Source organism: Heptranchias perlo, chromosome 9 (assembly GCF_035084215.1).
Source record: "Heptranchias perlo isolate sHepPer1 chromosome 9, sHepPer1.hap1, whole genome shotgun sequence".
Lineage (NCBI taxonomy): Eukaryota > Metazoa > Chordata > Chondrichthyes > Hexanchiformes > Hexanchidae > Heptranchias > Heptranchias perlo.
The window spans coordinates 44287408-44312014 of NC_090333.1; positions in this window are offsets into that span (position 1 = coordinate 44287408).

A 24607-nucleotide genomic window follows, 5' to 3' on the forward strand; every position below is an offset into this window, starting at 1 on the left:
GAGGGATATGGGCCAAGTGCAGGCAATTGGGACTAGCTTAGTGGTATAAACTGGGCGACATGGACATGTTGGGCCGAAGGGCCTGTTTCCATGTTGTAAACTTCTATGATTCTATGATTCTATAAAGGTACATGATCATCACTATATATGAACAAATGGCTCGAGATGAATGGTGAGGGCTGAAAGTCCACCACAATACTTTAAATAATATTATTTTTGGTTCAATTATGTAATTTTTAGGTGGAGATTTCTACTGGAAGGTTTGATTGTCCCGCCCGGGGGTAAACTGACAGGTTTGGATTGGCAGCCCACATACACCCCACCCGATTTTTACTTTCCATTCAAGAGCGAGCTAGGTTAAAATGACCCCCCTTATTTTATATAATCCCTTGTTTTGGCACCTCATTACATCCCCAGCTTTTCATTTCAAAATAATTACTTTTGAAGTAGACTGGCTGTTATTGTTATATTGGCTAACACAGCAGCCAAAATTGAACACATCAAGATCCCCCAAAAAGCAAATGAGATCAAGGACCAGTGAATCTGTTTTTGACAGGGGAATGTTGGTCTGGACAACTTCCTGCTTTTTCTCAAAAAATGGCAAGGGATATTTTATGCCCACTTGAGCAGAGTTAATGGGCTCAATTTTAAAATAGAGCCGGGAAGGGGGTGGGGGGTCAATTTGGTGTCGGGAAACCCATTAGTACGGGTTTCCTGGATGTCCTTATGATTTTCATGTAAGGGCATCTTTTATTTTTTTCTGTCGGTTTCCTGTCCGACTGACTGGCTGATTAACAGGCTGGTCTCAGTCGGACGGGCGACCAGCCAGGGAGAGGACATCTTCAGGTAAGTCTGCAGGTAAGTCTTTGTTTGTATGGATGGGTAACAGGGGGGCATGGGGATCATGGGGTGCATGGGTGGGCATGGGAGCATGGTGGGCAAGGGGCATGGGTGGGCAAGGGGCATGGGTGGGCACAGGTGGGCATGGGGGTCAGAAATCATGCGGGATGGGATCAGGGGTCAGACACGGGGGGCCGGGATCGGGGGTCATCACGATCGTTGAGGGGGAGGATCGGGGTCGGAGGAACGGGGTCGGAGGTTTGGGGTCGGGGGATCGAGGTCGGGGTCGGGGTTGGAGGATCGGGGTCGGGATCGGAGGTTCGGGGTCGGGGTCGGAGGATCAGGATCGGAGGTTCCGGGTCGGAGGATCGGGGTCGGGCGATCAGGGTCGAGGTCGGGATCTGAGGTTCGGGACCAGGGTCGGGGGATCGGGGTCGGAGGATCGGGGTCGGGATCGGAGGTTCGGGGTTGGAGGATCGGGGTCGGGGGATCGGGGTCAGGATCGGAGGTTCGGGGTTGGAGGATCGGGGTCGGGGGATCGGGGTCAGGATCGGAGGTTTGGGGCCGGGGTCGGAGGATCGGGATCGGAGGATCGGGGTCGGGATCGGAGGATCGGGATCGGGGTTGGGGTCGGGGGTCCACAATCGGTAGGGGTGGGGGGTCGGTGCAGGTAGGCTTGTTGGGCCTGGGGGAAGCACTCCTGCTCCTCCGGGCCCACAAGCTGTGCCTTTCTAGGCACTTACCTGAAGTCTCGGGCCATCTCACCTCCTTCCACGAGGCGTAAACCAGAAAGCCCAGGAATCCCTGCCCCCTGGGTTGAAATCAGGAATTAGTTAAAAATGGAGGCCTGAAGCCTTCTTGAATGGTTTTAAGGCACAACCCGCCTCCTGGGAGCGGGTTGGCTGCCTTCCCCTCCTCCTGCCCCCGTGAAGACTGGAAATGGGCGGGTTGGAGGCGGGTTGGGGGCGGGTCTGAAATGGTGGCTATTTTCAATGCCCCCCTCCCCCAACCCACCTGTTTTTTACTTTTAAAATCGAGCCCAATGTCTCATCTGAAAGATGGCACTGCTGATAATGTAGCATTGAAGTGTCAGCCTAGATTATGTTCTCAAGTCTTTTAGTGGGAGTTGAACCCTTGACCTGCTCCAAGTGAGTGCCAGCAACTGAGATAAAATGACAGTGAAGGCTTTCCTTGTCACTACAAATTAATGGTAGAATTACATTATTTGTGAGGCCAAGGTCAACAATCAAGAATAATTAAATGTTAATTTTTAAAAAATTACTTTCAAGCAAATAGTAACACGTCTACAGCTTAACTCTCTCCAGAGCCTCCATCTTAAATGTGAGAGGACTGAGAAGGCTGCAGTTGCAAATGCCCATCCACCTACACCAGGACCCCATTTTACAGACAGCCCTTGACACAATGACAGATGAAATTGGGTCACTGTTGTGTTTTCCACCTTAACTGGTTCTGGTGGGAGGAGAAAAATTCATATAACCCTCCAATTTAAAAAGTATGTATTTTTAAATAAATATGATACACCACTTCTCGACTGTACTACTTTAAAGATTACAGCAGGACTGTTGTCTATCACTGGCTTATGTTGTTTCTAACAATCAACTATCTGCAGTGACAGTAAGTTCACATTCACCACCTCACTCTCCCCATCTAAAGGGGCACTTGATAAAAAAGTATTTGATGTTTGGCAAATGTGTTTTTGACAGGGGTTGATGAAATGATGCAGTTCAGTGTGGGCTATGTTGCATTGTGTGTTTGTAATAATAGATTTGCCAAATGCTTTTATGAGGATGGAACTTCTTTAAATCTGCACCAATAATATAAATCCTGAAAGCTATGAATTGTGAGTGATGATATTCCAACTGGGGACCTGGTTCACAGAAGTTACGCTGTGTACCAGTGTGTGAGGAAACTGAATCACATGCACAAAGTTAGAACAATAACATTGCTGAAACACCCTGGCTTAGTGACTGTATCTACTGACATTCATTTAGTTTCTTCACGCTGTTGATTTTAGTAACGTCTCCAAACAATACCCTCTGATAAAGCAATGTTTAAACAAAAATATTTTTAAAATCAATAAAAATATAAGGAAAGAATGGTAATGGTAATCTTACTTTAACTGTTCAATATTTAAAAGGGTACTGATGGTGAGACTGAGAATCATTAATGGATTCAGGAGGGAAAGAGTGTGGGAGTGTCATTTTTTGTCATAATGACATTAAATACAAGCAATATTATAATACTTACTTGAAACTATAACTGTTTTATGTTAGAAATGCTATATTCATGATGTGATTATCATTTATTTCATGTGTTTACAAAAACTGATGGATAACTATACCAATAATTGTTCAACAATGGCAGTCTGCTTTTAACAACCATGCATTTATAACTCATGGTCCTACTCCGTTTCTTTAAGTTGTGAGACTTGGGTAAAGGGTTAAGATCAACAATTTAGGGCACCATTAGGGCTAAAAGGAACAGCAGAAGAGATAAGGGCCAAAGACAAAAAAACTTTTAACTTCGGCAGGGAAATGAAAATCGGGTGATGTGAATGATGGACAGTCGATCCGATATCACCTGTTTTATGCCCCCACCCAAGTTGAAAGTTCCACCCAAAATGTAAATCAAGAAATAGTCATTAGGTAACACCATGTTTGGGTTTGACCAGCCTATAGATTGTGGGACAAAGGGAAAACCGAGGGACATAAAACATTCCACGATTTTGAGGCCCTGGTAAAGATGAGTGTAGTAGAAAGTGCAATGTGTTTTTATTTCAACAGACTCAAGTATATCAGGAGTACAAGGCTGAGCAGAAGATGCATATCACCCAACAATTTGGACAAGGTCAGAATCTCACAAAAGTTAAGCTTTTCCCAACAAGATGTCATCAAATTTTATTTTAATTTTGTTTGGTTGTTTATCACCAAGAGCATTCTTGTTTAGGCAGCTAGAGGAAGAGCTGCTTTTTATTTATCAGAGGCTGTAAACATTTAACTGAGGGATATGGAATTGAGACTGGAGAAAAGGTTAGATGAGCTGAAGGGATTTATGGAAAGGTGGGTTGTATAATGGGCGGCTAATCTGATATTGCCGTTTTACGCCATTTCCAAAAGTTAAAATTGCCACCAATGGGTGCGCAGGGACGGGGAACAGCATCTAGATTGGCATATTTGGAGCTTAGGTATAACAAGAGAGGAATGTTCAGAGGACCACTGACTGTAGTGGTGTTGATAAAATAGAGACAGGTTGTGATGGAGGGTGAGAGGTTGCAGACTAGAATTGATTGTGAAATCACTTATTAGACAACTATTTTCTTGCATCCTATTCAGGAGTTCGAGAGAGGTTCTGGAAAAGTCTTCCAAGATACTGGAGCAATATTTAAGTCTCGGACAGATGAGGGATTTGGAAAGAATTAAAAGTTATTAGGGGGGGAAATAAAAGAAGCAGATTCTCTGGGGTAGATTTAGCAATGAAGGAGATATAAGAGTTTCATTTCAGGTCAGAGGAGAGAGTGAGGCCAAGATTGTTGATACAGGAAGAAGGAATAATTGCTTCAGAATGCTCACAAGGAATAAAACTGGTCTTTATATTTGTAAGCTGAAGTGGTGTGTGGCTCATAACTGATATTACCAGTGGGATTCTGAAAATTTAAAAAATGGCGAACCTGGATGCAGAATCTCGAGTACTGGCGCCACAAAATCGATAGGGATCAGCAACACTGATGGCTCAACGGGTGAGAATAGTTAGGGTGAAAAACTAGCATTCTTACTAAAATGATTTACAAGTGAAGAACAGGGCTATTCTGCTCGAGTTTGAGGTGGCTGCTGACATTGATTGTTGGGATCTTAATGCTAAGCTGAAGCTTCTGACACTTATGTACAAGGAGCAAGCCTCGTGTTGAACAGGAAATTGACAGAAGGCACTTGTACTGATCACCAGGTTGTGAGGATTGGCATCGTACAGCATCTATGGATTAGGTTAAGGAAACATTGTGATTATTAAATGGGGTGTATAATATGGTACCCAAAACCTACTCCAGTGAAGATCTTGTCACATATGAATTGTAAAGGGTCATTTCTTAAAAGAATGGAAGGAAGAGAACATTGGATTGACTAAGATATGTGTAAACTTTAAACATCGCAGAAACTAATAGGCTGGGATGAATAAAAAATTGTTTAGAAATTTAGAGAAAAAAGAATATCCATCTCGAAACACCACTAGATCAAATGGGCACCTACAACACTACTTGATAGCTACATGAACAAAATACTAGGAAGATAAGTACTCAAAGGACTTAATTACAGACTTAAAAATATGAGATTATATAAAAGACTCAAGAAGACACAAAAGCTGCTGAAGTATACTTAAATTGTAGAAGCTTCTCAATATGGCCAATACAATCCACATTTGGAAAACAATTAGAGGAAGGTGCACCAGAAAGTGGAATATTCCAAGATGGAAAGATCACTGCACTGAAGGTAAGTGTAATGGGTATTATGGGCCAGCAACAGTGTCCCATTAATAGAACCAAGATCTATTTTGGCAGATGGTGAAAGTGTAATTATGGATCATAAGAAATCCAACTTATTTCAAGAAGTAGAAGTGGAAGCAGACATGCTTAAGACACTATAACCTCTTTAAAATATTATTCCAAGGCAATTGTTGAAGGAGTGAGATTGGATCGAAATGTCCAGAAATACTCTGGAAGAACTTCAAGGATATTTTCCTCCTCCAGCAGTGGGAGGGTTGCAAATCTATAATATGTGCCATAGGGACAAGATATACTAATAAATTTGGGACCAATATTGCTGGCCAACCTAGAATAAGACAGTAAAAGAGCGGTGTAAACAATATATCATATGAGGAAGCAAGAGATCTCCAACCAAGACTCCAAGGGGGTTAAATTGGTTAACTCCAAAACTGGGCGTGGGTATCGCGATCTGCGATTAACATGTGCCCAGTGCTTCCTGCGCGGGCATGACGAGACATTCGTTTTGCCTGAGGACTTACCTTCAAGCAGTGTTAAAAGGATTAAGGAATTTTTTTTATTCATTCATGGGATGTGGGCATCGCTGGCAAGGCCAGCATTTATTGCCCATTCCTAATTGCCCTTGAGAAGGTGGTGGTGAGCCGCCGTCTTGAGCTGCTGCAGTCCGTGTGGTGAAGATTCCCCCACAGTGCTGTTAGGAGGGAGTTCCAGAATTTTGACCCAGCGACGATGAAGGAACGGCGATATATTTCCAAGTCGGGATGGTGTGTGACTTGGAGGGGAACGGTGGTGTTCCCATGGGCCTGCTGCCCTTGTCCATCTAGGTGGTAGAGGTCGCGGGTTTGGGAGTTGCTGTCGAAGAAGCCTTGGCGAGTTGCTGCAGTGCATCCTGTAGATGGTACACACTGCAGCCACGGTGCACCGGTGGTGGAGGGAGTGAATACTTAAGATGGTCGATGAGGTGCCAATCAAGCAGGCCGCTTTGTTCTGGATGGTGTCAAGCTTCTTGAGTGTTGTTGGAGCTGCACTCATCCAGGCAAGAGGAGAGTATTCCATCACACTCCTGACTTGTGCCTTGTAAATGGTGGAAAGGCTTTGGGAAGTTGGGAGGTGAGTCACTTGCCACAGAATACCTAGTCTCTGACCTACTCTTGCAGCCACAGTACTTATGTGGCTGGTCCAGTTAAGCTTCTGGTCAGTGGTTATTCCCGGATGTTGATGGTGGGGAATTTGGCAATGGAAATGCCGTTTAATGTCAAGGGGAGGTGTTTAGACTCTCTCTTGTTGGAGATGGTCATTGCCTGCACTTGTCTAGCACGAATGTTATTTGCCACTTATCGGCTCAAGTCTGGATGTTGTCCAGGTCTTGCTGCAAGTGGGCACGGACAGCTTCATTGTCTGAGGGGTTGCGAATGGAACTGCACAATGTGCAATCATCAGCAAACATCCCCTATTCTGACCTTATGATGGAGGGAAGGTCATTGATGAAGCAGCTGAAGATGGTTGGGCCTAGGACACTGCCCTAAGGAACTCCTGCAGCAATATCCTGGGGCTGAGATGATTGGCCTCCAACAACCACTACCATCATCCTTTGTGCTAGGTATGACTCCAGCCACTGGAGAGTTTTCTCCCTGTTTCCCATTGACTTCAATTTTACTAGGGCTCCTTGGTGCCACACTCGGTCAAATGCTGCCTTGATGTCAAGGTAAGTCACTCTCACCTCACCTCTGGAATTCAGCTCTTTTGTCCATGTTTGGACCAAGGCTGTAATGAGATCTGGAGCTGAGTGATCCTGCGGAACCCAAACTGAGCATCGGTGAGCGGGTTATTGGTGAGTAAGTGCTGCTTGATAGCACTGTCGACGATACCTTTAATCACTTTGCTGATGATTGAGAGTGGACTGATGGGGCAGTAATTGGCTGAATTGTATTTGTCCTGCTTTTTGTGGACTGGACATACCTGGGCAATTTTCCACTTTGTCAGATAGATGCCAATGTTGTCGCTGTACTGGAAAAGCTTGGCACTTTCCACCAGCAGGGGGTGGGGGGCAAACTCTTAAAGGGAGGATGTCTCTTAAAATCTCTTAAAGGTAGCCGACCTATGAGAATGCGTTCACCAAGGATCTCTGCTGATGCACTAGAGGCCTTGGTGCAAGAGGTGGACAGAAAATGGGACATCCTATATCCGCAGGGTGGCAAGAGACCCTCCAGACAAAATGGCAGTGAGAGGGAGCGGGGGATGAAGTCAATGCCAGGCATACAGCACCATGAACATGGATGCAGTGCAGGAAGAAGGTCAATGCTTTGACACGAGTGGTCAAGGTGAGTGAGGTCAACTGTCAAGTGGCATCTCCTACCAACTGCACCACTAGCCGCATCCACTGCTCCATGCACTACACCCTCCATCACCTGCATACCAACAAACTCTTTCAATCAGTACTCAACTCTTCCAATCAGATGCAACCTCTCACCTCACCTTTACACATTACCACTGTTGCAAGCCACCCACTGGCAGCTCACAGGCCACACACACAGGCAGCTATTCAACCATGACAGGCACATCACCCAGACACATGTCCCGCTTTCTTGCAGGAGAAGGTGGCGCATAACAGGAGGCAGCAAGTGGCAGTGGCATTTAGCCCCTCGAGCCTGTTTTGCCATTCAATGAGATCATGGTGGACCTGTGACCTAACTTCATATACCCACCTTCACCCCTTATCCCTTAATACCCTTGGTTCACACAAATCTATAAATCTCAGATTTAGAATTCACAATTGAGCTGGCATCAATTGCCATTTTCAGAAGAGCGTTCCAAACCTCTCCCACCCTTTGTGTGTGGAAGCGTTTCGTAAATTCACTCCTGCACATCCTGGCTCTAAATGTTAGGCTATGTGCCCCCGTCCTAGTATTCAAGTATAAGAGACCTCCAAAAACAGTTACAAATGCATCAGCAGCCAGAAGCACTAATCCAGCTATTATCCTGTAAATCCTGCATGGTCCCTATAAATAGCACGGTGTGGGGGGGGTCCGCCAGGCTCTCCAAGGCATGTTCAGATGGTCGTGGTTAACATTGTGCGTTGAGTTGAGCGTTAAGTTCCAAAATGGTGTCTATCACTTTAAATCAGCGTTGCACTTTGATTGTATCCATTTTCTCCTTACTTTACATGCAGCCGGCATTCGTTATTTGCACATGCGCTAATAACAAGGTGGCGTCCGGCGCACGTCACACTAGAAATGTGCGTGCGCAGCCAAGACGCCACCTTGGTACTTCCAGAGGCCGAGTAGCGCCGAAACAACGGGCGCTAGATGGCCCAATTTCTAGCCCCAAGAGTTCTTATGACTACTAGCAGCTTTAAGAACAATGGAATGAATAGTTATTGGTGTACAAATGGCACTCCCTTCAGCACCATTGGTAGACATGCATAAAAACAGTAGAATAGAACTGAACCATAGGAGGCACTTTTAATCCTGGTGGAAACTTGGCGGGTGGGCATCTAAAATTGCCCAAGTTACTTACCCACCCTGAAACCGACAGTAACCAACCGATCGCAATTTTACATAGGAATATAGGAGCAGGAGCAGGCCATATGGCCCCTGATCAACTGAGCAGGCAGCAAGGACACCCAACCAAAACCGGCGGGGACCTTTTTCACGTATGCATGTTGGGACTCGATGATGTCGCCAGAACCTTACTGCAATTTTTACCAGGCGGCCTGAGCAGGAAGTGATAATGAGTTTCTCGCCAGGTCAACCCAACAAGTAAGTGGATCAAGGCCAGAGAGGCCTAAAAGTAAGTTTTTACATTTTTATATTCCTCTCTTTGTGGGGCCAGGAGGAGCAGCAGCTGATTCAGTCCGGGCCTGTGATTTTCAGCGTCTTCCTGGCAACTTCCCGGCCTGGAACAGGTGGAAAGTTGGCTGGTGGGATGTAAAAGAGGCCTGGCCGTTAAAACTGGCTGGGTCTCATTCTGCCGAGGGTGGGTGACAAATTAACTCACCAGCGCAGTATCCCCCCTGCCCCGGATACCTGCTGAAGTTAAAATCCAAGCTAAACACGACAAGAATTTCTCATGTTTGATGTGTTAGCTGATCTCAGCTGGAGCAATGCTAGAAAACTAGCCTCAGTACCCTTTTTATGGATATCAGAGGAGAACAGGATTGAGCTGAGCTGTGATGTTCCCAGTTAACGAACAGTATGCCAATGCAGGCTGTCTACAGGTATAGTGGCTATTTGGCACTGGAAGGCGTATGGTCCTCTGAAACTGCACCCCAGCAGTCGGAACCTTTAGGAGAAGAGGGGATAAAACTGAGATAAAACAATGAGAGAATTCTGATAAAAAGCAGCCTATTGACTATTTCTCTGGGAAACCAGATCTGTAAAAGTAGCACATGAATCAAATACCAGTAATATTATTAATATAAATTCACAACAATATTGTGAAGCTATAGTCCTTTTAAATCCCATTATTGCCACATATTCCAGGCCCTCAGAAATCTACAGGATGGCACTGGTTGTTCATAATATATGTAGAGTGCTTTCAATGACATCAAAATGGCAGCACAAAGCGAATGAACTAAAGGTTACATTCTGTAGATTAATACAATAAATGTCTGGAATCTGAACTCTGCAATTACCTTAAATTGAAATTAAAATTAAGACATTATTGTGAATGACATCTCTTATTTGCATCTAATTTGTACTGAAATAATTAACTAGAATCGCTAGGCTGAGGTTGCTACTTAACTTGGTCACTTCTGTCCCACGTACCGTTATTACAATAAAGTTCAACATCAGTTTGACGTTTGTCTCTATATTTAACTTTACAGATTTTGTATTACCAATTTAGAGAGACCACTCTTTCTAGATTTCTTGAGATTTCCAGAAATACTTACTCCTCCTCATCCAACACCAAAGCAACTCCACCTTTAGGGAGCTCTTTGTCAAGTGCAAAGCCATAGAAGTTCAATTGGCATTGTACACCCAGTGCTGTTAGAGATGCAGTTTTCCTCTTTACCTATCACTGGTTCACTTAACGTGTTGTACTTGAAGAACCAAGGTGGCTTTGTACATTCTCTTGGAGTGTTTATTCTACAAAATGAGTCATCAGAATGTCATGTCTAACACCTCCCCTTGACATTCAACAGCATTACCATTGCCGAATCCCCCACCATCAATATCCTGAGGGTCACCATTGACCAGAAACTTAACTGGACCAGCCATATAAATACTGTGGCTACAAAAGCAGATCAGAGGCTGGGTATTCTGCGGTGAGCGACTCACCTCCTGACTCCCCAAAGCCTTTCCACCGTCTACAAGGCACAAGTCAGGAGTGTGATGGAATACTCTCCACTTGCCTGGATGAGTGCAGCTCCAACAACACTCAAGAAGCTCGACACCATCCAGGACAAAGCAGCCCGCTTGATTGGCACTCCATCCACCACCCTAAACATTCACTCCCTTCACCACCGGCGCACTGTGGCTGCAGTGTGTACCATCCACAGGATGCACTGCAGCAACTCGCCAAGGCTTCTTCGACAGCACCTCCCAAACCCGTGACCTCTACCACATAGAAGTACAAGAGCAGCAGGTACATGGGAACAACACCACCTGCACGTTCCCCTCCAAGTCACACACCATCCTGACTTGGAAATATATCACCGTTCCTTCATCGTCACTGGGTCAAAATCCTGGAACTCTCTTCCTAACAACACTGTGGGAGAACCTTTACCACACGGACTGCAGCGGTTCAAGAAGGCGGCTCACCACTACCTTCTCAAGGGCAATTAGGAATGGGCAATAAATGCCGACCTTGCCAGTGACGCCCACATCCCATGAACGAATAAAAAGAAATGTTTCAGGTATATATGCAGCTAGTAAGTGTCCATCTGTCAAGTCTCTAAGAAATGCATGGTGTCTCTGGGGAGTGGGAAGGAGAGATTGGCAACCCTCCCCCCACCATCAGATGGTGGCCAGACAGGAGAGTTTCTGGCAGCTTGGGGCAGGTGGGCACTCGAAATCTGCCTGTATTGGTGCAGTTGCCTGCTGGCTTGATGCAAATTAGGTGTCCTTCCAGAGGGGTCAGTGCTGGAGAGCAGTGTGGGCACAGTCCTGGTGTTACTGCTGGCATCACAGTCTGTGCATTTTTGAGGCCATAGTAAATGTTTCATAATGCAATAAAATTGCTACTGTGGAATCCTTTTAATGGTGCAACAGTGTGTAGGCCCATTTTTAAATTTGTTGATGAAATGTTATATATATATTTTTCTTCAAACTTCCCCCAGTGGGGGTGGTGATGCATCAAAGTGAGTTGTCTACAAAACAACAGTGATTACACTTCAAAGGTAATTCATTGGCTGTGAAGCACTTCACAGTGAGGATGTGAAAAATGCAAAATAAATGTAAATTTGTTCTTAACCCACTGGTCTAGGCAGGTGCTCCGGCCTTCAGGGGGAGGGGGCAAGAATCCAAAGCCTCATTTAACAAAACATAATAGAATGATGGAAAATGATTGGCTCTCTGAGGTTATTTTATTTTTAAGCACAATATAAAACTTCATTCAGTTGTTTTCACCAATTAGGTTTTGATGCTTTATTTGTAATATATAGGCGCATATTCTGGACTCTGATTGAGAGGCCAGAAAGGCAGCTGAACACATCATTATCCTAATATTTTCATGGCCTCTGCTGATATCTGATCCTGAAGTCTGATCTGAAATGAAACCCTTGTTGATTTGTTGTTCGTTCCTTCCTGTTACTAGGCACTTCTGATCTGTCCATACTGGAGCACATCAAAATAAGCAACTTATATATGTAAAATGCCCATGTGAAATATTAATCTTCATCCTCAACCATTTGATGAAAAGTTGCACAGCACATGTAAAGAAAGGCAAAAAAAATTTGCTTATAACCACACGTATAATGATGGGTTAAGATGCAAAGAAACATCATGAATGCTGGAAATCTGAAGTGGAACAAAACGTCCTGGAAATACACATCAGGTTGATTAACATCTGACACTGAAAGATGTGACTTTTCATCAGTTAAGGAAGGCCTGTGTAGGTGAACAATGTAGACATCATGTTGCTGGCTGATACAGATAGTCTGAGAGCTTGGCTTTCTGGTGTTCAGAACAAAATAGTGGCCAGTCCTGTTTTCTGTCAGTGCGGTTTTGTCCCAGAGACAGAGAACAAAACCTATGATCTGTGCCTCTGGAAGTAGGTGTGCCTCCAGAGGCAGCACTGTAATTTAAATAGGACGTTGAATGAGTGAACCGGCGGCCGTTCACTTATTGGTAATCTTGTAACCTTCTTAAACTGGCAATAGGAAGGCAAAAATTTGGCTAGTTTAGATTTGCGTATCTAATCTGATTGAATATTTTGAATTTAAAAAAGAGAGTTTCTCCAATACCATGTTAAATTTTTACAGCTTGACAGTCATCTCTAAGTAAATAAAAAAAAATTCTGTCACCTTGTCAGTTCAGATCAGTGTTATGTTAAAGAAATGTGTTTTGAGTTATTCATAGAAATACATTTTTTAAAAAAACAATACATCCTTAGGGTTAATGCGTAGCTTTGATCTTAATCTAATACACAGCAATGTTTTTGGCTGATACCAGCAGAGCTCAGTGTATTGCTTTACTCCAAGAATGTATTATGTCTCCTTATAGTCTTTAGCTGCAGATTAAAGATTCAGGAGAAAATAATCACACCCAGTTCTTTGAAGCTAACAAAGAAAATAATTTTAGTGACATAAATCCGTTTGAAACTGGCAAAGTCTGTGGTGTGCTTCACTGCTCGGCATGACATTGAGCAGCTTAGTATTTGATAGATCTGCACCTTGTACCTTCCCTCCCCCTTTCTCCATATTCATTGAAATTCCCATGTGTATGAGTGACGGGGGAACAGAGCTTTTTATTTATTTATCTGAAGAAAAATTAAAAAGCAATATTACTAAAAGTACATCCACGTATCCATTTGAATCATTTTTAGAATTTGAACTTGAAGAGGCATATTTGTGACAGGTTGCTTTGTGCTATAGTAAACAACTGTTGCTACTAAATGGGGAAGAAAAGAAACCACAAAACTGCATTCCCTTTTTTATTGTGGCTTTATTAAACCTATACTATGCTGACTTTAAAAAAAACTGCTTCAGCAGGCAAGACAAATTGATAGCTGTTCGAATCACTTTCTGGCACAGTGCAGTGCTGGCAGTTGATTAGCTTAAGTGTGTTCCGATTTGAACCTCAGTCTGAAATCAAAGATGGCTGCCAGAATGTTGTGTTTGCCAAACTGCAGAGAGCCTGGATGATTAATAGGCCTGACCTTCAGTTTTTATCCCAGAGTCATTTAGCACTATCTTCAATTTCACAAGACAGTATGCAATCATATCTCTTACATCATTTAATTCAATCGCACCTGACTGGATACAAGATGAAAGTTGATTGGCTTGAAGTATCTGTAGAAATTTGGAGTGAAAATGGCTGAGGCCACAGTGATCATAATAATGTCATGATATCATAGTATAATCAAAACAGACACTTGATAGTATAAAAACTTCAGTATTAGACAAATGATGTATTTTCTTAAATTCCAAACTGTTATGGAAGGATTGAATAACAACAATGTGTACTGTTTTCATGCTAATTTGAGAACTGGATCTGCAATTCAATTATTTGCTTGGATCCTTTTTAAATGATATATATTTGCAATGTCTGCTATTGCAAAACAGTGATTTTACAATAAACATAGAAACATAGAAAATAGGAGTAGGAGTAGGCCATTCGGCCCTTCGAGCCTGCTCCGCCATTCGATATGATCATGGCTGATCCTCTATCTCAATACCATATTCCCGCTCTCTCCCCATACCCCTTGATGCCTTTTGTGTCTAGAAATCTATCTAGCTCCTTCTTAAATATATTCAGTGACTTGGCCTCCACAGCCTTCCGTGGTAGAGAATTCCACAGGTTCACCACCCTCTGAGTGAAGAAATTTCTCCTCATCTCAGTCCTAAATGTCCTATCCCATATCCTGAGACTGTGACACCTCGTTCCGAGCCCCCAAGCCAGGGGAAACATCCTCCCTGCATCCAGTCTGTCTAGCCCTGTCAGAATTTTATATGTTTCAATGAGATCCCTTCTCATTCTTCTAAACTCGAGTGAATACAGGCCAAGTCGACCCAATCTCTCCTCATACGACAGTCCTGCCATCCCAAAAATCTGTCTGGTGAACCTTCGCTGCACTCCCTCTATGGCAAGTATATCCTTTCTTAGGTAAGGAGACCAAAACTGCACACAATACTCCAGGTGTGGTCTCACCAAGGCCCTGTATAAATGTAGTAAGACATCCTTGCTCCTGTACTCAAATCCTCTTGCAATGAAGGCCAACATCCCATTTGCCTTCCTAACTGCTTGCTGCACCTACACGTTTGCTTTCACCCAGGTCCCTTTGTACATCAACATTTCCCAATCTATCACCATTTAAATAATGCTCTGCCTTTCTGTTTTTCCTTCCGAAGTGGATAACTTCACATTTATCCACATTATACTGTATCTGCCATGTATTTGCCCACTTCCTCAACTCGTCTAAATCGCCTTGAAGCCTCTTTGCATCCTCCTCACAACTCACAATCCCACCTAGTTTTGTGTCGTCAGCAAACTTGGAAATATTACATTTGGTTCCCTCATCCAAATCATTGATACGTATTGTGAACAGCTGGGGCCCAAGCACTGATCCCTGCGGTACCCCACTAGTCACTGCCTGCCACCCTGAAAAAGACTCATTTATTCCTACTCTCTGTTTCCTGTCTGATAACCAATTTTCAATCCATGCCAGTATATTACCACCAATCCCATGTGCTTTAATTTTGCACACTAACTTCTTATATGGGACTTTATCAAAGACCTTCTGAAAATTCAAATAAACCACATCCACTGGTTCTCCCTTATCTATTCTACCAGTTACATCCTCAAAAAACTCCAGTAGGTTTGTCAAACATGATTTCCCTTTCATAAATCCATGTTGACTTTGTCTAATCCCATTGATATTTTCTAAGTGTCCTGTTATCACATTCTTTATAATAGACTCTAGCATTTTCCCTACTACTGATGTTAGCCTAACCGGTCTGTAGTTCCCTGTTTTCTCTCTCCCTCCTTTTTTAAATAGTGGGGTTACATTTGCCACTCTCCAATCTGCAGGAGCTGTTCCATAATCTATAGAATTTTCAAAGATGACAACTAATGCATCCACTATTTCCATGGCTACTTCTTTTAGTACTCTGGGATGCAGATTATCAGGCCCTAGGGATTTATCAGCTTTCAGTCCCATTAATTTCTCCAGCACTATTTTTTTTAACTAATACTAATTTCCTTTAATTCCTCCTTCTCACTAGACCTTTGCTTCCCTAGCATTTCTGGGAAGTTATTTGTGTCCTCTTCTGTGAAGACAGAACCAAAGTATTTCTCTGTCATTTCCCTGTTCCGCATTATAAATTCTCCCATTTCTGACAGTTAGGGACCTACATTTGTCTTCACTAATCTTTTTCTTTTTACATACTTGTAGAAGCTTTTACAGTCCACTTTTATGTTCCTTGCACGTTTACTCTCATACTCTATTTTTCCCCTCTTAATCAATCTCTTGATCCTTTTTTGCTGAATTCTAAACTGCCGCCTATCCTCAGGCTTGCTACTTTTTCTGGCAACTTTATATGACTCCTCTTTGGATCTAATACTAGCCTAATTTCTTTTGTTAGCCATGGTTGGGCCGCTTTTCCTTTAGGGTTTTTGCGCCAGAAAAGAATGTATAATTGATACAATTCATGCATTCGTTCCTTAAATATTAGCCATTGTCTATCCACCGTCATGCAATCGATGCATTTACTGTTCTTTGACATTGAGACTTTCATCAACATGACTTACAGGTGTAGGGGGTGGTGGTGTGTGTCAGCTTCACCTCTGACTTCTGAGCGGTTCGAATCGCTCCCACTCCCTGGTTTCTAGACCTTGGACTTATTTGGGGGTTGTGACAAAGTGCAGCAGACAACTGGTTTTGGTGCAAGAAACTTTGACCTTTATTCAAGAGAGAAAATACAACACAACAATCTTAACACTCTAATAAAATGGGGAACACTTCGGTACACACGAGGGAAATTACAGTAGAAAGATACCTCACCCCTTCCAATCCCATTGTACCAGCTAAGTTGAACTCTAAAGGGCCAGAGATAATGCTCACCAAACGAATCCTTGACAGTAATTCACCCAGAGGTAAGTCAGAAATAGATTGTAGAGTGGAAACTTTGCGGATCTTCGGTTTTCTCCCGAGTTGGTTTTCTTTGGTCGCGGTGGCCCAATATTACCCGGTTGGTTGGTGGCAATATTCGGTTGGTTGTTTCGTAAGGCCCTTGTTGCCGCGAGGTGTCTGATGGTCACTGGGGCTGTTGCTCTGGTTTCTTCTTGTGTGTCGGCCTGCTTCTAGAGCTACTGACCTTCCCTCTGTTGCCCCCTCGCCTTGTTGAATTGGAAGCTGCTCTTCCTTCCAGAGACAGGCAGAACAAGACAAGCGGCACACAAGTGCCAGCAAGAACCAGAGAGAGAGAGAGAGAGAGAGGTTTCGAGTTTCCACTTCTAAATCCCTCTCTTACAATGGTCTGCGTCACTTAAAAAAAAGGGCACTTCATGTCTGTTTAAACAGTTCTTACAAAGTCCTTAAGAATCTTTGATGGCTTTTTGATTGTCCCTCATCATGTTGCAATTGCTTCTCCCGATGGGTCATTGTTAATTCCAATTTTTAGAGCTTGTCACACAAGGCTTCCTTTTGTATCCAACATCCTAGGTGTTGATCGGTTTTGCTTAAAAACAAAGACATGGCCCCACCATGTCTGGAGCAGTTTGACCACCTGCTGTAGGTTTTGCATTAAAACAGAGTCATGTCTGAAGCAGTAATTCTCCCACATTCCACTGTGTGTTGTTGATTTGACTGGTGACCTCTCACCTATCCTTCCATCTTAGGATGTTAGACAAAGACCAAAGTTTTTCCATACTCAGGGAAAAGGTGAATTCCCGAATTCTTACAGTCGCCCCTACGAGGAAGCGAGTCCCTTAAAGGACGTGGATTCCTCGAAAAGTACTTTTCCCTGGTTGATGCTTCCTGGTGCGGCGCGTGTGTGAGTCACCCTGAAATGGTTAGAAAAGAGCCCAAAGTCCTTATCTTTAGGGTTTTTCTCCGAGTTTTGGGGGATCTGTGAATTTTGAGAATCTTACACAGGCTAGTTATACTGTGCAGCTTGGTTTGATGCAAAGCTTTTCAATATTGCATCAACGCTAACCATTGTAACAGAAACAGAAAATGATGCAAACATTCAGCAGGTCAGGCAGCATCTGTTGAGAGAGCACAAATTGACATTTTGGTTACTTCTTCAGAACTGGAAGATATTAAATATGTTTAGCATTTAAATAGGAACAGAACAAGGGAAAGAAGGATGCACACAACAAGCACACACACAGGAAAAGAAATAGATTAACATGTAAAGTACTTAGGTGGCAAACAAGAGAGGTTAAATGGCCGAAGTAATATGCACATAAGACAAAAGGAGGCATAATAAAAGAAATCAAAGAAATAAAAGACATATAGAGGACCAGAAGAGGCGATCTATCCCTACCTGCCCAGCGGAAACCAAGTGAACGGGCAGTTAAAGTCAGCTGGGTGACTTACTCGCCAACATCCTGCGAATTCACTCATTGTTGGTGACTGTTCCTTTGGTGCCTGTTGGTGGCCTCTTATCACCTGAAATTCTGCACCTGCCTGCTGGACAGCTGACGCTTCATGCCCGTTCCAGGCGGGCAGATGAGTGGCGGCATGCAGATGAGGTTAAAATTACCTGGGCCGCATGCTGCTGAAGTCAGTGGGGAGGGGGCACGGGGGTTGGCGTTTGCCTCTCTCCCGTTTGCCCAATTCCTGCTCCCAGTTAAAATTGGGGCTAAAGTGTGTGAGAATAACATGGATTGTCATGTGGATATGAAGTCACTGGAATTGCATTTGGTCAAGAGGTGTGGAGACCATCTCCAGGAGCTAGTCCAACATCATTTAGCCTCCATATCTTTGCAGTATAACTACTGCCAGAATGAAGTGAAATTTAAACAGATTGTCAGGAGTTTAAAGGACTGCCCAGAAACTTTTAAAATTTCATTTGTAATCTTTTAATGTGTCAGAAGGATAACATTTGTTGTTTTAAAAACTCATCTGAATTATGGATGTACTTTTCCCTGGGCAGAAAACAATGCGGGACCAGTAGTATAACTCAGATCTATTGGCACCGTACCAGTCTCCCCAGATACTGTGTCAAACTGTAGCACACGGACACCCTTACATATGAAGACTATACACCAAATGTGACACCTATAATTTTTCTCAAGCTGCCTTTAATTATAGGCAAAATTATTATTTTTAACCAGCAGCAACATTTCATACAAAATACAAGTAGCTGACAATGATTCCTAACCTAGTTCAGAGCCATCATCACTCATTCAAGTAGCATGCTCAGGGGCTAATAGGTAAAGATAGATTCAGAATTTCATTTTGCCTTTAAGATACAAGCTCTTTTATGTGGTTTTGTCCTCGCAGTGCCTGAAAATCAGACTGTTTCTCGTTTGTAGAGAGATCATAAAGATAAAGGGACAAGCTACCATATCAAAGGATTTCCACTTTTGATGCACAAACCAATTCCCAACAGTTTGCCCACTTTTGCCTGTCTCACACAGCAGGGGATTAATAGTGCTGACTGGTGGCCTAGTGATGCTGATGCCTTGTTTTTATCATAGTGTTGCCTTCAGAGGCTGTGATATCAATTAGGTGCAAATAAAAACTGGCAAAACCGCATATGCTGGAAATCTGAACCAAAAGCAGAAAATGCTGCAAACACTCAGCAGGTCAGATAGCAGCTACAACAGAACAGACAAAGTTAATGTTTTGGACTTGGCCCCTCTTCCTAATGTAAATTATGATGTGGAGATGCCGGTGATGGACTGGGGTTGACAATTGTAAACAATTTTACAACACCAAGTTATAGTCCAGCAATTTTATTTTAAATTCACAAGCTTTCGGAGACTTCCTCCTTCCTCAGGTAAATGTTTCAGGAGCTCCTTGAAGCCTACGCATTTATACATATAGAACAATACATGGTGTTTACAGACTGCCCCTGCAACTGCCCGTTGCCAAGGCAATCACCGTGTTCAGACAGAGAGGTGTCACCTGCAGAACCCCCGAATACACATTCAACAAAAAAACAAACAGGGAAAAAAAACAGAGAAAAAAAACAGAGAGAGGCAGAAACATCCGGAAGGCAGAGAGAGCCAGCAAATGACCCATTATATTAAAAACAGATAACATTTGTTCGCTGGTGGGGTAACGTGTAGCGTGACATGAACCCAAGATCCCGGTTGAGGCCGTCCTCATGGGTGCGGAACTTGGCTATCAATTTCTGCTCGACGATTTTGCGTTGTCGTGTGTCTCGAAGGCCGCCTTGGAGTACGCTTATCCGAAGGTCGGTGGATGAATGTCCATGACTGCTGAAGTGTTCCCCGACTGGGAGGGAACCCTCCTGTTTGGCGATTGTTGCGCGGTGTCTGTTCATCCGTTGTCGCAGCGTCTGCATGGTCTCGCCAATGTACCATGCTCTGGGGCATCCTTTCCTGCAACGTATGAGGTAGACAACGTTGGCCGAGTCACAGGAGTATGAACCATGCACCTGGTGGGTGGTGTCCTCTCGTGTGATGGTGGTATCTGTGTCGATGATCTGGCATGTCTTGCAGAGGTTACCGTGGCAGGGTTGTGTGGCGTCGTGGACGCTGTTCTCTTGAAAGCTAGGTAATTTGCTGCGAACGATGGTCTGTTTGAGGTTGGGTGGCTGTTTAAAGGCGAGTAGTGGAGGTGTGGGGATGGCCATAGCGAGGTGTTTGTCCTCATTGATGACATGTTGAAGGCTGCGGAGAACATGGCGTAGTTTCTCCGCTCCGGGGAAGTACTGGACGACAAAGGGTACTCTGTTGGTTGCGTCCCGTGTTAGTCTCCTGAGGAGGTCTATGCGATTTTTTGCTGTGGCCCGTCGGAACTGTCGATCGATGAGTCGAGCGTCATATCCCGTTCTTACTAGGGCGTCTTTCAGCGTCTGTAGGTGTCCATCGCGTTCCTCCTCGTCTGAGCAGACCCTGTGTATTCGCAGGGCCTGTCCATAGGGGATGGCCTCTTTGACGTGGTTAGGGTGGAAGCTGGAAAAGTGGAGCATCGTGAGGTTGTCCGTGGGCTTGCGGTAGAGTGAGGTGCTGAGGTGCCCGTCTTTGATGGAGATTCGTGTGTCCAAGAAAGAAACTGATTCTGAGGAGTAGTCCATGGTGAGCTTGATGGTGGGATGGAACTTGTTGATGTTATCGTGTAGTCTCTTTAGTGATTCCTTGCCGTGGGTCCATAGAAAGAAAATGTCGTCGATGTATCTGGTGTATAGTGTTGGTTGGAGGTCTTGTGCAGTGAAGAAGTCCTGCTCGAACTTGTGTATGAAAATATTGGCGTATTGGGGTGCGAATTTGGTCCCCATGGCTGTTCCGTGTGTTTGGGTAAAGAACTGGTTATCGAAGGTGAAGACATTGTGATCCAGGATGAAGCGGATGAGTTGTAGGATGGCTTCCGGAGATTGGCTGTTGTTGGTGTTGAGTATTGATGCTGTCGCAGCGATGCCGTCATCGTGGGGGATACTGGTGTATAGTGCCGAGACGTCCATCGTGGTGAGAAGTGTTCCTGGTTCAACTGGTCCGTGGGTACTGAGTTTTTGTAGGAAGTCTGTAGTGTCGCGACAGAAGCTGGGGGTTCCCTGTACGATGGGTTTCAGGATGCCCTCGATGTATCCAGAGAGGTTCTCACACAGGGTTCCGTTGCCTGATACGATGGGACGTCCGGGTGTGTTGGCTTTGTGTATCTTTGGGAGGCAGTAGAAGTCTCCCACGCGGGGATTACGTGGGACAGAACCCCCAGCTTCTGTCGCGACACTACAGACTTCCTACAAAAACTCAGTACCCACGGACCAGTTGAACCAGGAACACTTCTCACCACGATGGACGTCTCGGCACTATACACCAGTATCCCCCACGATGACGGCATCGCTGCGACAGCATCAATACTCAACACCAACAACAGCCAATCTCCGGAAGCCATCCTACAACTCATCCGCTTCATCCTGGATCACAATGTCTTCACCTTCGATAACCAGTTCTTTACCCAAACACACGGAACAGCCATGGGGACCAAATTCGCACCCCAATACGCCAACATTTTCATGCACAAGTTCGAGCAGGACTTCTTCACTGCACAAGACCTCCAACCAACACTATACACCAGATACATCGACGACATTTTCTTTCTATGGACCCACGGCAAGGAATCACTAAAGAGACTACACGATAACATCAACAAGTTCCATCCCACCATCAAGCTCACCGTGGACTACTCCTCAGAATCAGTTTCTTTCTTGGACACACGAATCTCCATCAAAGACGGGCACCTCAGCACCTCACTCTACCGCAAGCCCACGGACAACCTCACGATGCTCCACTTTTCCAGCTTCCACCCTAACCACGTCAAAGAGGCCATCCCCTATGGACAGGCCCTGCGAATACACAGGGTCTGCTTAGACGAGGAGGAACGCGATGGACACCTACAGACGCTGAAAGACGCCCTAGTAAGAACGGGATATGACGCTCGACTCATCGATCGACAGTTCCGACGGGCCACAGCAAAAAATCGCATAGACCTCCTCAGGAGACTAACACGGGACGCAACCAACAGAGTACCCTTTGTCGTCCAGTACTTCCCCGGAGTGGAGAAACTACGCCATGTTCTCCGCAGCCTTCAACATGTCATCAATGAGGACAAACACCTCGCTATGGCCATCCCCACACCTCCACTACTCGCCTTTAAACAGCCACCCAACCTCAAACAGACCATCGTTCGCAGCAAATTACCCAGCTTTCAAGAGAACAGCGTCCACGACGCCACACAACCCTGCCACGGTAACCTCTGCAAGACATGCCAGATCATCGACACAGATACCACCATCACACGAGAGGACACCACCCACCAGGTGCATGGTTCATACTCGTGTGACTCGGCCAACGTTGTCTACCTCATACGTTGCAGGAAAGGATGCCCCAGAGCATGGTACATTGGCGAGACCATGCAGACGCTGCGACAACGGATGAACGGACACCGCGCAACAATCGCCAAACAGGAGGGTTCCCTCCCAGTCGGGGAACACTTCAGCAGTCATGGACATTCATCCACCGACCTTCGGGTAAGCGTACTCCAAGGCGGCCTTCGAGACACACGACAACGCAAAATCGTCGAGCAGAAATTGATAGCCAAGTTCCGCACCCATGAGGACGGCCTCAACCGGGATCTTGGGTTCATGTCACGCTACACGTTACCCCACCAGCGAACAAATGTTATCTGTTTTTAATATAATGGGTCATTTGCTGGCTCTCTCTGCCTTCCGGATGTTTCTGCCTCTCTCTGTTTTTTTTCTCTGTTTTTTTTCCCTGTTTGTTTTTTTGTTGAATGTGTATTCGGGGGTTCTGCAGGTGACACCTCTCTGTCTGAACACGGTGATTGCCTTGGCAACGGGCAGTTGCAGGGGCAGTCTGTAAACACCATGTATTGTTCTATATGTATAAATGCGTAGGCTTCAAGGAGCTCCTGAAACATTTACCTGAGGAAGGAGGAAGTCTCCGAAAGCTTGTGAATTTAAAATAAAATTGCTGGACTATAACTTGGTGTTGTAAAATTGTTTACTAATGTAAATTAGGTGGTTTACAGGAGTCTAAAGGCAGGGAACACCACCTGAAAAGTTGGTTTTGCTCTATGCCTCCAGAGCAAAGCACCACTGCTGGCAAACATAAATGTCTGATGCCCTTGACATTCGATGTTGGGCCAGCATTTTGTTCTGACCACTGGTGGATTGAACTCTCATCTCACTTATACGGGTCAGTGACATAATTTTAATATTGCTGACCAGTACCAAAAATTATGAATTCTATTTTTGAACAACGGTGTAAATTCTGTAGATGTGCAGTTGTTCTGGTGTTACCACTGGTCTTCCAATCTGCCCCCAGTATGAACAGGTCAAATTCAGAACACAGGCAATCGCACAATATTGTGAAATGGCTGCAACTTGGTAAAGGCTATGTCACCCTGCACTGTGGGTTGTAGGAAGTGACTGATTCCCCATGTACTGAGTTCTTGAGCTCAGCTGGGTCCTTTAGTAATGTGAAGAACTTGCCCTTTAAAAATCAGAATAATGAGAAGCACTCCATGCATCTCTTTTCTGTTTAAAAAGGTGCACTTTGTAACATAGTCATCAGGATACTGACTAAACATGGACTTCTGTGAATACTTCTAGTGCCTAATCACTGTAATTTTGATGTAAAGAGGGCCAAAAGATCCATTCAAGCACTCTGAGGGACAGCTCTGTCATTTTGTAAGGCCTGCAACATTTATTGATTTGAAAATCAGTAAGAAAACATTATTTTGTAGAACCGTATTGCCATGCTCTGAAATTATTTTCAGAAATAAGCTAATGGGTTAAATTTTCAGCGTGACACCACAAAGTAAGTGTGTGCAATGGTAGCAGCAATAATAAGGAGGTGGGGTAGTCATAAGAAGAGTGGGCAGTCCTTTAAACTGTCAGGCCCCAATTTTCTATTGAAAAATCTAAAAGATCACCAATTGAGTCTTGGCGCTGAGAGCTAACATTAATCCACACCACTGCCCCCAAAATGGGACTTTTTCTTCTATTAGTGAGACATTTGCATCTGGTAGCTACTTAGCTAAATAAACCTCATCTACTGTTACGTGGTTTGTAGTCTTGCTTCTTGAACTCAAAAGCAAAGAAATACAAATCAAATGAATGTTTCAAATGAACTCTGCACCCAATTCCTTCCAGATCCAATTGCTATACAGCACACACTAGTGAATTCCTGTCACATCCCAGTCACAACAAGTGAATTTGGGGAAGATTCAGAGTGAGAACAGTGTAATAGTGGTGTGATCATGCAGAAAAGATTAATAAAAGGGAACAGTTGCAGAACTAACTTATTATGAAGATGCCATACACTATAATATGGTTGTGTAGTTGATGCCCATTTAAAACTGAGGTATGTAAAGATTACACCCATACCTTCTACTAGCAGAACTGTCAGGCTCCTGGCAGAGGTTATCAGGTTA